The sequence below is a fragment of the Bactrocera neohumeralis genome, chromosome 3 (assembly GCF_024586455.1).
Source record: "Bactrocera neohumeralis isolate Rockhampton chromosome 3, APGP_CSIRO_Bneo_wtdbg2-racon-allhic-juicebox.fasta_v2, whole genome shotgun sequence".
Classification (NCBI taxonomy): domain Eukaryota; kingdom Metazoa; phylum Arthropoda; class Insecta; order Diptera; family Tephritidae; genus Bactrocera; species Bactrocera neohumeralis.
Genome location: NC_065920.1, coordinates 46,766,678 through 46,781,593, shown reverse-complemented (window position 1 = coordinate 46,781,593; position 14,916 = coordinate 46,766,678).

Sequence of the window (14,916 nt, the reverse complement as noted above, 5' to 3'; positions counted from 1 at the left end):
TTCGGCATGATTAAGCTTGAATATTCTTTTGCATTCGCATATTCTTTACGGTTATATAAACTGATTATTCTTAGATGACTCCGTATGGTCACAATAAAACAATTTTTCCTAAAATATATTCCGGAACATAAACCATTTTTTATTTGGCTGATATGATATTCTGATATGTTTATCAAAATTACAAATCTGCATTCACAAATGAGGCTAAGACGAAGCTCAATTTGGGTTCAATGACGAAAAGAATGGTTCATACTAAAGTGATGCATGGTACACAACATAGGTAGGAAACTATAAAAGTTTAACCCGTACTCGGAAAGAATGGCCAGAGAAAACAGATTTAGATTCCGAAGAGTGTTGTTAAAATAAACATGAGTATGATAACGATGTTCTTATATCGTTTTATAAAATTTCTTTTATGTAATTTCAATTTCAATAAAAAAAAAAATTCAATAAAAATACCGCAAGACTTTTTTGACAACCCATTATATTCCAATAAATCATCATTTATTTTTTCTTGGATAGGGCTTCTTCGTTTTTTGGTGATGAACTCTATAAAGGCATTGGCATTACGATTCGTAGGGCTTTCATACATTTATTATAGTCTACAAACTTACTTCAAACTTTCAACTGAAATGAATGTCGATAGCAAGGAAAGTTTGGACGAAACAAAATTCCGCCAGTTTCACAATACATAAACAGTCGGTCGCTTGATGTAATGTAGTACTGTGATAATTTCCAAAACAAAAGTCGAAGATTGTCACTTGTTAAAATATTGCTAGTCTAAAACATTGATGATATAAAGAAGCAGAATACTACAAATAGAAAAGAAAGCTTGCATTTGAGAATATCTAGAGACCAAGGTTGAGATCTTAAAAACAAATGTATGCAATAATTAAATAATAGTAAAATAGTTAATTGTAATGAACTAAATTCTCTTCTTGTCGTTTCTTCTATTTGTAATGTGGCGCCAATTGCAGACTTCAAGTGAAGCCAGGTCTTTCTCCTCCTTTTCTTTCCAAAGAAGTGTAGCAAATAAAATTTCCTAAAAGTTTGTCATGTACATTTTTTCTACAGCTCTTGTCATTTACGTGATACATTATACAAAAAATGCGAATTTCGTGGAAAATCAGGTTTAGAGCCCCGTACTACCCCGCCGATGTGAGTTTAAACTTTTTCGCAATGAGGATTTTTGTAGAGTGTTCAATTCTGAAGAATGTGTGTCTAAAGTCAGAGCGATGCCATAAAATGCCTCTGAGCTATAGAAATTTAAAGATAAAAAATCACGAATGTCGTGTATTTGCAATGCAAAATTTTTACATGCCTTGGTCCCGTCCTCATTGTTAATATTAAGGGCTCAAATTTTCAGGGATTTTTTTTGGGTATTTCCAAGGAAATTTTGAGATGGGATTGAAAAAGTTTAATAGTTCAAAAAAAAAAAAACACCCTACTATACATATTAATATACTATATATGAAATTAAATCTTATCTATATGTAAATTTGAGACCTTTAACTCATGATTGTCTTACAAGTATATGTTTACGAATTAATAGCATGTGCTTGTGTGCTGTGCATTAGGAAGAATTTAAATTTAACAAAAAAACAAAAAAGGATTCGTGTGGAATATTAATTTAAGCGTCAGCCTTTTTTCAATTTTCATCTCCCTTTTAGCTTTTTTGGCTTTAGTTTTTTGTGCACATTATAGACAGCGTGTTGTAACTGAAATTCGGCCGCTTTCGCAATCAGCCTGGCGAGAAGTAAACAATTAGAATTTATTTCAGTGCTTCCACCACCCTTTTTTACTATTTCCATATTTCTGCTTTGGATTTGATGTATTCGACGCTGAATATTTGCTGGCGGTGTGTCTTTCACACGTACAGGGAAAGAAAAAAAACAACAAACACATGCGGGAGCTGTAGCACATGAAAATTTTCATTTGCTCTGCTGTGCTACCGCTCCCAATTTTTTGCTACCGCTACGCCAGAGCATAGCGCAGAACTTAATTTTTTGCTCCCGCTCCAGCTATAGTTTTTTACCTAACAAAACTCGGAACAGAGTAGAGCACATACTTTACATTGTTATGCTAAAGCTACGCTGTGGCTCCCGACAAAGTGAGAGCGGTAGCGATAGCATAGCAATAATTTTAGAAATTTTGCTGCTACGGAGTAGTAAATGAGAACCCTGGGAAGCACGCATTTAGTTATATGTATATCAGCTACTGCTTACAATCATTTTCATTTGATGAACGCATACATTCGTACCACAATTCATAAACTAAGGTATATGTAAGTTAATTCCACCAGTGATATGTAATATCGAGGATGGAGTCATGTGTAGAAGTTCACGCAAGTCAGGAAAGTTCTCTGATCGCCATTCCCTTGGGAGTGGCCAGAAACGATTCTTTTACATATGACTCAAGCAGCTCACGACTTCCGGTCTTTGACCAAGTATCCTCTGGGTAGCCTAAGAATATCCGTTTGAAGGCGAGCTAAAGTAAGACGGCGAACATCCCCTCCACAGGGTTGTGCGCTGAATTTGGGACCCGCTACGTAAAAAACACTACCAATGAAAAATTACCAACAGCCTCGGAAGAGAAACGACGACCATGGCAAACGAAATAAGGACTACGATGATAGTGTATGCACCTGGAATGTCCGGGTGGGAAGGTGCCGCTGCCCATCTGATTGATGTCTTCACGAAAATAAAGGCTGAAATCACCGCCGTCCAAGAAATGCAATGGACGGGACAAGGACAAAGACGAGTAGGTCCTTGTGGCATTTACTACAGTGGCTATATAAAGGAGCGCAAGTTTGGTGTTGGATTCGTGGTGGGAGAGAGACTCCGTCGCCGAGTACTATCATTCACTCCGGTGAATGAACGTCTAGCCACAATCGGCATCAAAACGAGGTTCTTCAACATATCGCTGATTTGCGCCCACGCCCCGATGGAAGAGAAGGAGGATGTGACCAAAGATGCGCCTATGAGAGCTGCCCCCGCCACGATGTCAAAATCGTGTTTGGCGACTTTAACGCCAGGGTGGCCAAAGAAGGTATATTTGGCACTACGGTCGGTAAATTCAGCCTCCACGACGAAACATCCCCAAATGGGTTGACTTCGCCGGGGCCCGAAATATGGTTATCTGTAGTAATAGATTCCAGCATAAGAAGATTCATCAAGCCACCTGGCTGTCTCCGGATCGAAAAACCACCAACCAGATCGATCATGTTGTGATAGACGGAAGACACGTCTCCAGTGTTCTAGATGTGCGTGCGCTCCGTGGTCCTAACATCGACTCGGACCACTATCTTGTTGCAGCCAAGAGTCGCACCCGCCTCTGTGCAGCAAAAAACGCACGTCAACAAACACAAGGAAGTTTCGACGTCGAGAAGCTGCAATCACAACAGACAGCCGAACAATTTTCTACTCGGCTTGCACTGCTGCTCTCTGAGAGCACTCGTCAAAAGCTTAGCATAAGGGAACTGTGGGACAGCATCTCAAACTCCTTGCGTACAGCTGCAACCGAAACTATTGGTTTTTGGAAAGTGCAAAAGAACAGTTGGTACGACGAGGAGTGCCGTGTCGCAGCGGAGAGAAAACAGACTGCCTACCTCGCAACGTTACGATCGACCACAACACGTGCGGGATGGGATAGATACCGCGAGTTGAAGAGGGAAGCGAGACGCAATTCCAGACAGAAAAAGTAAGAGGCCAAAATGCGTGAGTACGAAGAGCTTGATAAGCTAGCCGACAGGGGTAATGCTCGAAAATTCTACGAAAAAATGCGGCGGCTTACAAAGGTTTCAAGACCGGAGCATACTCTTGTAGAACCCCAAAGGTGATCTAGTGACCGATGCCTAGAGCATACTAAATTAGGGGGGAACACTTCTCCAGCCTGCTGAATGGTAGTGAACATACAACACCAGGAAAAGGCGAACCCGATTCCCCAATCGATGACGATGGAGCAGATGTTCCATTGCCCGACCATGAAGAAGTTCGAATAGCAATTACCCGCCTGAAGAACAACAAAGCGGCGGGGGTCGATGGATTGCCGGCCGAGCTATTCAAACACGGCGGCGAAGAACTGACAAGGGGCATGCATCCGCTTCTTTGTAAAATATGGTCGGACGGAAGCATGCCCAACGATTGGAATTTAAGCATGCTCTGCCCAATCTACAAAAAGGGAGACCCCACAATCTGCGCCAACTACCGTGGGATAAGCCTCCTCAACATCACGTATAAGGTTCTATCGAGCGCATTGTGTGAAACAGTAAAACCCACCGTCAACAAGCTGATTGAACCTTATATTCCTGCAATATGGCGCAGCTTTGACAGTGTTAACTGTGGCTTATTATAAATAGCATCTGCTTCCTAAAATTTCACAAAATGTGCTGCACGTCTATGCATGAATGAGTTTCACATTTTTCACACTCACGCAGCTCATTATGCGTTTACGTCGGCATTTGGACTAATGCAATATATATGCATTGCATGTTATACACGGGCCGGAAGCAAGCGACATCTAGGGGGAAGGAATTATGCAACTACTAACCTTCGGGTTATACTCGTTATGCTGATGCGGCGTTGCTGGCAGGCAAAACGTTGATTTAGAAATGATATCATCTCTTTTTATTAAACTGAAAACTAATTTAAGCTCTACCTCCATCTTCTATATCCCTGTCGTGATAACGAACTATATTTATGGTAGAATCAAATGCTCTCTAAACATGTTTAGAGTATGCTGTCGAAGTGACAGCCCTGGACCGAACATTAATTCGGTTACGTTCACTTATTTGTTTCAAAAACTGCTGCCAAATTCGAATATTTAAAAACCTTCTCCAGTCCTTCAACAAAAATGGTATGGCGGTATTTATTTGCTGAACTGTTTTTTAATTACAGGGTTTTTACACCTTAACATTCCAATTTTTCCAATTATGAAAAGCTTTTAGATGTTAGTTCCGTAACTACACAGAGAGAAAGAATTGTACTCCATACCAATCTACTGAGTCAGAAACAGCTCTTACTGTGGAAAACATGACTTTCGTGTGGTTTTCAGTATGGCAAAACTTTTTCAGAGTTTGTACTTTTTGATTTAAAAAGCAATTAATAATGAACAGATTTACTCTGTAAGTGTGTTTAAAATCGTGCACATTTATTACCAAAATAATGGTTCGGTTCGTGTGGCGCATCGCAGGCTGCGTCCAACATGAAGTTCACCTAATAACGCGACCGGTCTTAACGCAATCAATTTATTTATTATTAAAATAACATGCTCTAACAGGTGGGTTGAAAAGTTCCTGGGCTGACACATAGTATACTGTACTACTAATGTTAAATCCGTAAGATTTTTAGTCTGCCCTTATCTTTAAAAAATATTTGAATGAATTTCACACCTGCCGAAATATACATCCTGTCAAGAAAGTATTGGGAAGTCTTCATTTTCCCCTTCTCATCTCCCGCTTATATGGAAGACAGGTAAATTTTTTTTCCAAGGTTGGTACAACTGCCCTTAATAGTGATGACAAAAATTACCGCGACCTGTCTACCAGTGTCTTTACAGCAGTTGTTTATGTCAGTCGACCACAGTAGTGTTTGTCGAATTTTACAAATTTTTTTTAAGGTATATGTTTTAAATTTTGGCCAAACACTCAACAAATATCATTGAGCTAACACCGTTTTCACCTGATTTAGCTCCATGTGACTTCTGGCTATTCTTGTAACTCAAAGAACCTCTCCGGGAAACCGTTTTGAGTTAATTGAAGACATCAAAACAAATTCGACGCGAGAGCTGAGGTCGACTGACATAAACAGCTGGTGTAAACACACTGGTTGACAGATCGCGGTAATTTTTGGAATCGCGATAAAACAGTTGCACAAACCTAGGAAAAAAAATTTAACTGTCTTCCATATAAGCGGGAAATTTAAATGAAGAATTCCCGATACTCTCTGGACAGGCGTAAGTTTATGAGATATGGCATTTTGAATGAAGCAACTTTTGTTAGTTTACAAAAAATGGAGTAAAATCAATTTTGTTATTAATAAAGCATTTACTGGTTAATTGAAGGTTTGGATTGATCTACATTATTACGGCCCTCAACCAGGGAAACCAACCGTTGAAAAGTGGTTTGTTAAGTATGAACGAGGTGTAATAGCACCGAGGACCATGAAAGCAGTGGACGCCCTAAAGAGGCTGTTACCGCCTGAAACATTAAAAAGGTTCACAAAATAGTTTCAGATGACCGTAAAGTGAAGTTGTTCGAGAGACATGAGACCTCTAAAGATATGAAATAAATGTATTGGATACATTGCGAATGAATATTTTGGTGTGCAAAACCTCTGCGCAAAGTTCCTGTTCTCAGACCTCAAGAGAATGCTCGCTGGGAAGAAATATATTGAAGAGATCGCAGAAGCTGAGGGTTATTTTAAGGCTTAAAGCAAATGTGTTATAAAAATCGTATTGAATAATTTTTTTCAAATTGTATCAAAGACAAAATTTATGTTAGTCTACGAACTTTTAGCGCATTTATTAAATATGTTATATAAAATATTTCACAAAAGTCCAGTGCAATTAAAAAAATTGTGATAAACGCAATAGAGCATTTTAAGCATAAATACTCGCATGCCTACCAGTTAAACATTTAATTAAAATTCAAATTTTCGCCCATTGTGAATGAAGTTTTTGTTGTTGCCTGGTTTCACCATTGTTTTTGTTTCGTTTTTTTTTTTTGTAGGAAATTGATGGCGCGAGCATCTGCCAGCAACCGCCCATCAAGCCGGCTGGCGAACTAGTTTAAGAGCAAAACACAACAACAACACCAATGAAATTTGCGCATGTAAATAAAAGGGTATTTGTTTGTGTGGAGATGGTTAGTGTAGCTAATTTATTTTTTTTTTGCTGTTGCTGCGGCAACAATTTGTAACAGGAAATGGCGTTGACCGCAGTTGCAGTCATGCGCCGCTGGATTGAATTGAAATATTATTGTGCGTATGACTAGGGTGCTCCACTATTTTCACACATTTGAAAGTTAATTAGAGAATATTATGAGTAATTATTAAATAAACATTTTCGTCTTCTTGATTAACGACTTGAGTGGTACTGACCGTTAGGTGCATCAAAAAAGCTTGGCGGTTTCAACAAGGTGATCAAATATATGAAATTGAGGTTATTTGTTTGAAAATAGACATAACTTCCGGTAGGATTACAAGTTTAATGTATATATCTCCTAAGCCACTAGAGCTACAACAAACAAACTTTCGATATAACGGTACTGTGAAAACTACTAAAGCGCGATAAATCAATATCTAAATACTGCAGACATTCAATTTTACCACCGAGATTGTATGAAAGTTTTATGGGAGCTGGTGTGAAGATTGGACGATGGGCGCGGCACCGCCTACTTGAAATCCCATATCTCGATGCCGGACCAACCGATTTCAACAAAATCTTGTACGTGGTATTTTTCTGTCACATTATGAAAATGAACGAAATCGAACAACAACCACGGCTACTTCCCATATAGCTAGCACTATTTTAAATTCTACTTGATTCGTTTAGTTTCCTGTACATAAATCAAGAAGCAATTAATATAATGGGATGAGAATTTGCTTGAATAAAGTCTTTAGTGTGTGCCACCTTATGACCAAAAGTTGTTGAAATTTAATAAAAACTGTTGAAGCCCACATTCAATATTTCAAAACAAGTAAATCATAAAGACAATGCTACACAAGGGAGTTATGCAAACGTGTGAAAGCCAACACTGCAAAAACACTATTGCCCCAAAACCTATCAAATGGAAGCGTTGAAACTATAATTTTCAGCCTTATTCAATGCATGACACAATTTGTGTCTACAATGCAAAATATGATTCAAAAAATAATCAAAGCACAAGACCAAATGTTGCAAACTTTCTTGAGTAAAAAATGAGCGTATTGAGCATTTGTATATGGAATGCTAATGGTGTTAACCAACATAAATTGGAACTTATTAGAGTTCTTGATGAAAATAATATAAATGTAATGCTATTGTCAGAAACTCATCTTACGAACAAAAACAATTTTTTATACCGGGATTTAGACTCTATGTTACAAACCACCGAGATGGAAAGGCACATGGAGGAACTAGCAGTGCTAGTTAGAAAACGGTTAAAGCTCCACGCGTTAGAATCTTATGCCATAGTGCGATTACAAGTTACAACAATAACTATAAAAAATCGCTGCGGAGACTTAAACCTGACGACCATATACTGCCCACCTCGGTTTAAAATTACAGACATCGAATTTAAAAACTTTTTGGAACACTAGGCCATAGATTTCTAGCAGGTGCAGATTACAATGCAAAACACACATATAGGACGACAGCTGTATCAAACTGTTATAAATAGGCACAATAATCTTGACATAATATCTCCTAGTATGCCGACATATTGGCCTAGTGACAAAATAACGGATTAATTGGTTTTACTGTAATCAAAAATATAGATACATCGCACAGAACAGTTGATACATGTACTGATCTATCTCCAGATCACACTCGTGTACTAATAAAGATATGTGAACAACCCATATTTCTTGATCTAAAGTGGGTCTAACATCTTATAAAACGAATTGGTTTAAATATAAAAAATATGTGAGAAGCCTCATTAATATTGAGCGCAACATGAATACAGGAAAAGATATTGACGAAAGCAAAAGAGAACTCAATGATATAATAACTAGCGCAGCTGTCTTAGCAACACCTAACAAAAACTGAAAGCCGCTTGGCCCCACAAAAATCTCTAAAAAAGCGTGCAAGATGAGAATGGCAGATACATCGCTCCCCTTCCACTCAGATTCAATTGAAATCTGTTGTACACAAATTAAAAAGCGCTTAAACGTGAGGAAAAATTTTACACTGAAATGTAGTATATAAAGAAGCTGTGTCCAAATTCAAGCAAGCAAAATTCACTTTGGAAAGCCCAAAAGTTCATGAGGCCACCAACTGATTCCAACATGCCTATACGAGACTTGGGTGGAAATTAGACTCGAAGTGACGAGGAAAAGGCTAATAGTTTTGCAAATCACCTAGAGAAAGTATTTCAACCCAATTTGCCAAAGAACAATTTTAAGCTGGCAATAATTTCAGAAAGTGAGATTTTAAAAGACTCGACCGACTCTTTAGTTGTGTTGACTGCTAAAGAGTCGCTCGAGTCTTTTAAGACTTCACCTTCTGAAATTATTGGAATCATCAAAGAACTTAATCCAAAAAAGTCGCCGGGACATGATAATATTACCCCAAAAATGCGCTTTGCTCTTCAATGCAATTCCTTGTTTTGGAAACTATCCAATTTCAAGAAAAAAGTCGCAGATTCTCTTGATAGATAAACCTGGGAAAGTCTTAACACAGCCGTCTTCATTCAGACCAATCAGTCTTCTACCCAGTCTTTCTAAAATATTTCAAAAGTGTTACTATCAAAGATGTCTCCTTTCCTCCACGAAAATAATATAATACGAACACACCAATTCAGGTTTCGTTAAAAACATAGCACGATAGAGCAAGTAAATAGAATTTAACGAAGAAAGCATTTGAAGTTTTAGCAAAGACTAGGTGTGGCATGTTGGCCTTTTGCCAAATGGACCGACTCTTTTTGTGTTGATTTCTATACATAATATACATATCTATACATAAGATCTTCCAACAGCTAATAACATATAATATTAGGGGGATTCTCTTGCTCTTTCAAAACCCTTGCACGATGCACGAGTTGCAGATTTGTCCACCTAGTGCAACGGCACAACAACAAACACACGCAGAAAAATATTTGCAAGGGCTGTAAAATATGCCAGACCAAAACCCATGTTTATTTTCGTGCAATGACACATAAAAAAATAATTGCAACCCTGTGCTAGCTGTCATTTTACATAAAGACATATGTCGCCGTTAAATTGTTGAGGAAGGTAAATTTTAAATAGATTTTATAATTTCTATTTAAATTATAAAGATTTGTTACAGTTTTTTTTTGTTAAGAAGGAATGCAGAAGGTGCGCCAATTCACAATAGCCATGCACAATAGTAATTTACAATAAATTGACCGAATCAGCCGTTCATATATCACTAGATTCTGCAATGGGTGCTCCGTGTTCTTCTTCAATCTTGCAAGAGCAAGAGAATCCCCCTATTGACTTCGACTTTTGCGGATGACACAGCTTTAGTGAGCCGTACAAATGCCACATTATAGCATCAAAAATATTAGCGGAGCACTTGAGTTCTGTCGAAGAATGTGAATGAACAAAAGTGTGAGGAAGTTACATTTTCGCTTAGACCAAAAATGTGCCCGGCAGGAAATATTATATTAACAATATTTTAGTACCCCAAGCGAATGAAGTAACATATTTTGGTATTCACATAGATAGAAGACTTATGTGGAGCAAACACCTTGCGAGTAAAATAACTTGCATGAAGATAAGAACTGCAAATTTAAATTGGCTTTTGAATAAAAACTCCAAACTTAGTCTAGACAACAAAGTGCTTTTATATAATGTGGTCATAAAACCGATTTGGATGTATGGCATTCAACTGTGGGATACGACCTGTGTACCTAATATTGATACAATACAAAGATTCCAATCAAAAATGCTTAGAACAATCACGTGTTCACCATCTGGTCCACAATTAAATATAAACTGGTTTCAAATGCGATGAAACAAAAGAAGAGATATAAAGCCTGCGTACTAAGGAGCATCTTTCAAAACAGCTCAAACACTTGATTGATTGTCAGTTTTTAAATAAATTTCAGATTTTATAACTTATTGTTCGGCTTAAAAAAAAAGGAGATTCAATAAATAAGAAAGATATTGCAAACAAAAAGCAAAAAAAAATATAGTAAAAAAGAGCAGAAATCGGCTTAAAAATATTAAATTGATTACACTCATAATCGAAAATGCCTTGCCTTGGTACCATTTCTCCATAGCAGAAATGTCTTTTGGTGGAACCGTTCCCCATATTCGTCACTTACTATCCATACATTTTCGGGGAAAAAATCCAGATGGGAGTCCAGAAAGTGAATTTTACACATTTCCAAGAAAATTTTTAACAACGCTTTTAAAGACACTCCAGGCTCGTGTTTCAGTTTCATTGAGCATTTCCTCAAATATTTCATCTTTCTGCCTTTTTCTGTAAAAAGGAATATTTACATCACTTTGGAAAAGGTTCCAACCTTTTAGTCTGGTTATTAAAAGTTCGGACTACTATTTTGAAAGGCTTAGATTTCGAACTAAGTCATTAAGTTCACCCTGTGAATTTAGATACGGTACTGTTGTACATCCTAGTATATCAAATAGTCGATCGGTTGTTATTTCCTTTGCGGTTTCTGTAACATCACTTGAAGAGCTAGTCGATTCTTGTTCTTTATCGAGACTCCAATATTCTGGAGCTTTAAAAATGGGAAGTTGTTCACTGTGTTTGACAGGTCTTAAAGCTGATGGTAAATTACAGTACTTAAACGTATATTTGGACTTCGGTCCAATACATTTAATATTCGTGAGGCAAAAGTAGCAGTCTGTAACATGGTGTTTAGGTGCTCTCCAAACCACTGGCACTACAAAGGTCATTTTATGATTTGAACCTTTTAACCCAGCTGTTAACAATGTTACACAAGTTTTACAACAGATAAAAATTAGGGGCCTATGCTTTGCCTTGGTCTCCAACTTTAACACCAAAATGCAGTCCGTAAGCTTTTAGTACAAGCGGAGTAAAATTACGTATTTACGATTTAATATTTAAATATAATAAATTTTGTAAAATTAAATGATCGAAAAATACGCTGTTTACTTCAAGCAGGCAGAACCGGTCTAAACCGTATAAAACCCTGGTCGTATGGAAATATGAGATGATGCACTATAATGAAATTTTATGATTTGTAAAATCTAAAGCCGCAGCCTACAGAATGTTTATGGGTGATAGATTTGACTTTAGGGTATCAAACTGCATTAGAAACACCCAAGAATTTTCATTTCACGAATGTGTGTAAAAGTTAGGATTTTTCATGCAATAAGACTACTACTACTATAGACACCAGCGACTAAAATTGCAAAAACAACGTTATCGGTTGAACTTTCCAGTTGTAGTTTTCAAGCTTTCCTATCACAACCACATTTGTTGTCCTAATATGTACAGTAAGAGCATGTACGCAACCGGGACTAAAAGGCGGGCGTTGACGGCTTTTGCAAAGTTTTGATAAATACTTTTGCCGCTAATAGCGTTATTATAGGTTTTAGTATCTTTCGTTGGAGGATTTGAATGCCGTTAACTTTGACGATGACTTTGCGTTTCCTCTCGCACACAACAGCAAACTCCAAGTTATGCAAAATACTCGCCCATGGATTGCCCCAGCAGCCGCCAGCAACAACGAAGCGTTAAGAACAATAATATGCAGTATTAAAAGAAAGCGCATTAACAGAGCACATGCATAAGTGAAGCGTGGAACGTAATAGGAAAGAACAGCTTTGGTAAGTTGTAAGCTTAGATGATGTGTGCTCTCCAGGGACCCAAATTTGGTATTGGTGTTAGTTACAAAAAAAGTAATAACCCCGACGTTTTTAGGGTTTAGATATGTGGGAATTTAAGATACGATTTTCGAAAAAAATATGAGCTCTGCAAATTATTATTTCTAATTTTAAAGTTTTAAGATCTATTACACAAAGTTTATAGGGTATCTACAACTTCGAAGTTATGAATGTCAACAGTGACGTGCGTGCCAAGTCGCGAGTGCGACGACTGTTTGTTTGATGACAGGAGCTATTTCGTCTTGCCCTCGTTCACTGCCAGACCCATTTGCTTTGCTTCCTTGTCCAGCCTGGAGAAAGCTGAACTAATGGCGCGGGAGTTTAGGCCGATGATATCAATATCATCGGCATACGCCAGCAGCTGTACACTCTTATAAAAGATTGTACCTGCTCGATTAAGTTCAGCAGCTCGAATTATTTTCTCCAGCAGCAGATTGAAGAAGTCGCACGATGGGGAGTCGCCTTGTTTGAAACCTCGTTTGGTATCGAACGGCTCGGAGAGGTCCTTCCAGACCCTGACGGAGCTTTTGGTTTTGCTCAACGTTAGTTTACACAACCGTATTAGTTTAGTGGGGATACCAAATTCAGACATCGCGGCATAAAGGCAGCTCCTTTTCGTGCTGTCGAAAGCAGCTTTGAAATCGACGAAGAGGTGATGTGTGTCGATTCTCCTTTCATGAGTTTTTTCCAAAATTTGACCGATGGTGAATATCTGGTCGGTTGTTGAATTTCCAGGTCTAAAGCCACACTGATAAGGTCCAATCAGCTTGTTGACGGTGGGCTTTAATATTTCACACAATACGCTCGATAGTACTTTATACGCGATGGTGGCGCAGATTGTGGGGTCTCCCTATTTGTGGATTGGGCAGAGCACACTTAAATTTCAATTGTTGGGCATGCTTTCATTCGACCATATTTTACAAAGAAGCGGATGCATGCTCCTTATCAGTTCTTCGCTGCCGTGTTTGAATAGCTCGAGCGACAATCCATCGACCCCGCCGCTTTGTTGTTCTTCAGACTGGTAATTGCTATTCGAACTTCATCATGATTGGGCAATGGAATATCTCCTCCATCGTCATCGATTGGGAGATCGGGTTCTCCTTCTCCTGGTGTTGTGCGTTCACTGCCATTCAGCAGGCTGGAGAAGTGTTCCCTCCATAATTTAAGTATGCTGTATGGTGGCGTGCGTTTTTTGCTGCACAGAGGCGGGTGCGAATCTTAGCTGCAACAAGATAGTGGTCCGAGTCGATGTTAGGACCTCGGAGCGCACGCACATCTAAAACACTGGAGCGTGTCTTCCATCTATCACAACATGATCGATCTGGTTGGTAGTTTTTCGATCCGGAGACAGCCAGGTAGCTTGATGAATCTTCTTATGCTGGAATTTAGTACTACAGATAACCATATTTCGGGCTCCGGCGAAGTCGATCAGCCTCAACCCATTTGGTGATGTTTCCTCGTGGAGGCTGAATTTACCGACCGTAGTGCCAAAGATACCTTCTTTGCCCACCCTGGCGTTAAAGTCGCCAAAGCACGATTTTGACATCGTGGCGGAGCAGCCTTCATAAGTGCGCTCCAAGAACTCATAAAAGGCATCTTTGGTCACATCGTCCTTCTCTTCCGTCGGGGCGTGGGCGCAAATCAGCGATATGTTGAAGAACCTCGCTTTGATGCGGATTGTGGCTAGACGTTCATTCACCGGAGTGAATGATAGTACTCGGCGACGGAGTCTCTCTCCCACCACGAATCCCACACCAAACTTGCGCTCCTTTATATGGCCACAGTAGTAAATGTCACAAGGACCTACTCGTCTCTGTCCTTGTCCCGTCCGTCGCATTTCGTGGACGGCGGTGATGTCAGCCTTTATTTTTACGAAGACATCAACCAGCTGGGCAGCGGCATCTTCCCAATTCCCTCAATTCGTAGCCCTTACTTCGTTTGCCATGGTCGTCATCAAAATGGGGTCTCTTATCCGAGGTGTTTTATGTTCGTGTTCGCCCGAATTCGGCATTTTTTAATTATTTTAGTATATTTTGATGAACATTGTTCCTATAAAAATGGTTAGACGTATATATCAACCTGGGTATATGTATATAGGTAACCGTTTATTGCACAGTTTCCACAACAGTGTCGTAAGAGAAACGCATTAGCAATAACTATTTAAGGAATGAGGAAAACATATTTTCTTGCTCCAGAAAAATTTTCCCTACAGGGCATATATCACAATACCAATGCGGAGCCAGCAGCATCCTTTGTTGTGGCATATTTCAAAATGAATTATATGTCTTCGGTGGTTCACCACATTGGATATTCTTTGTTACTTTTTAGCAAATTATGCGCTCTTATGCGTCAGTCCCTTTTGGATTTGACTACTTATCAA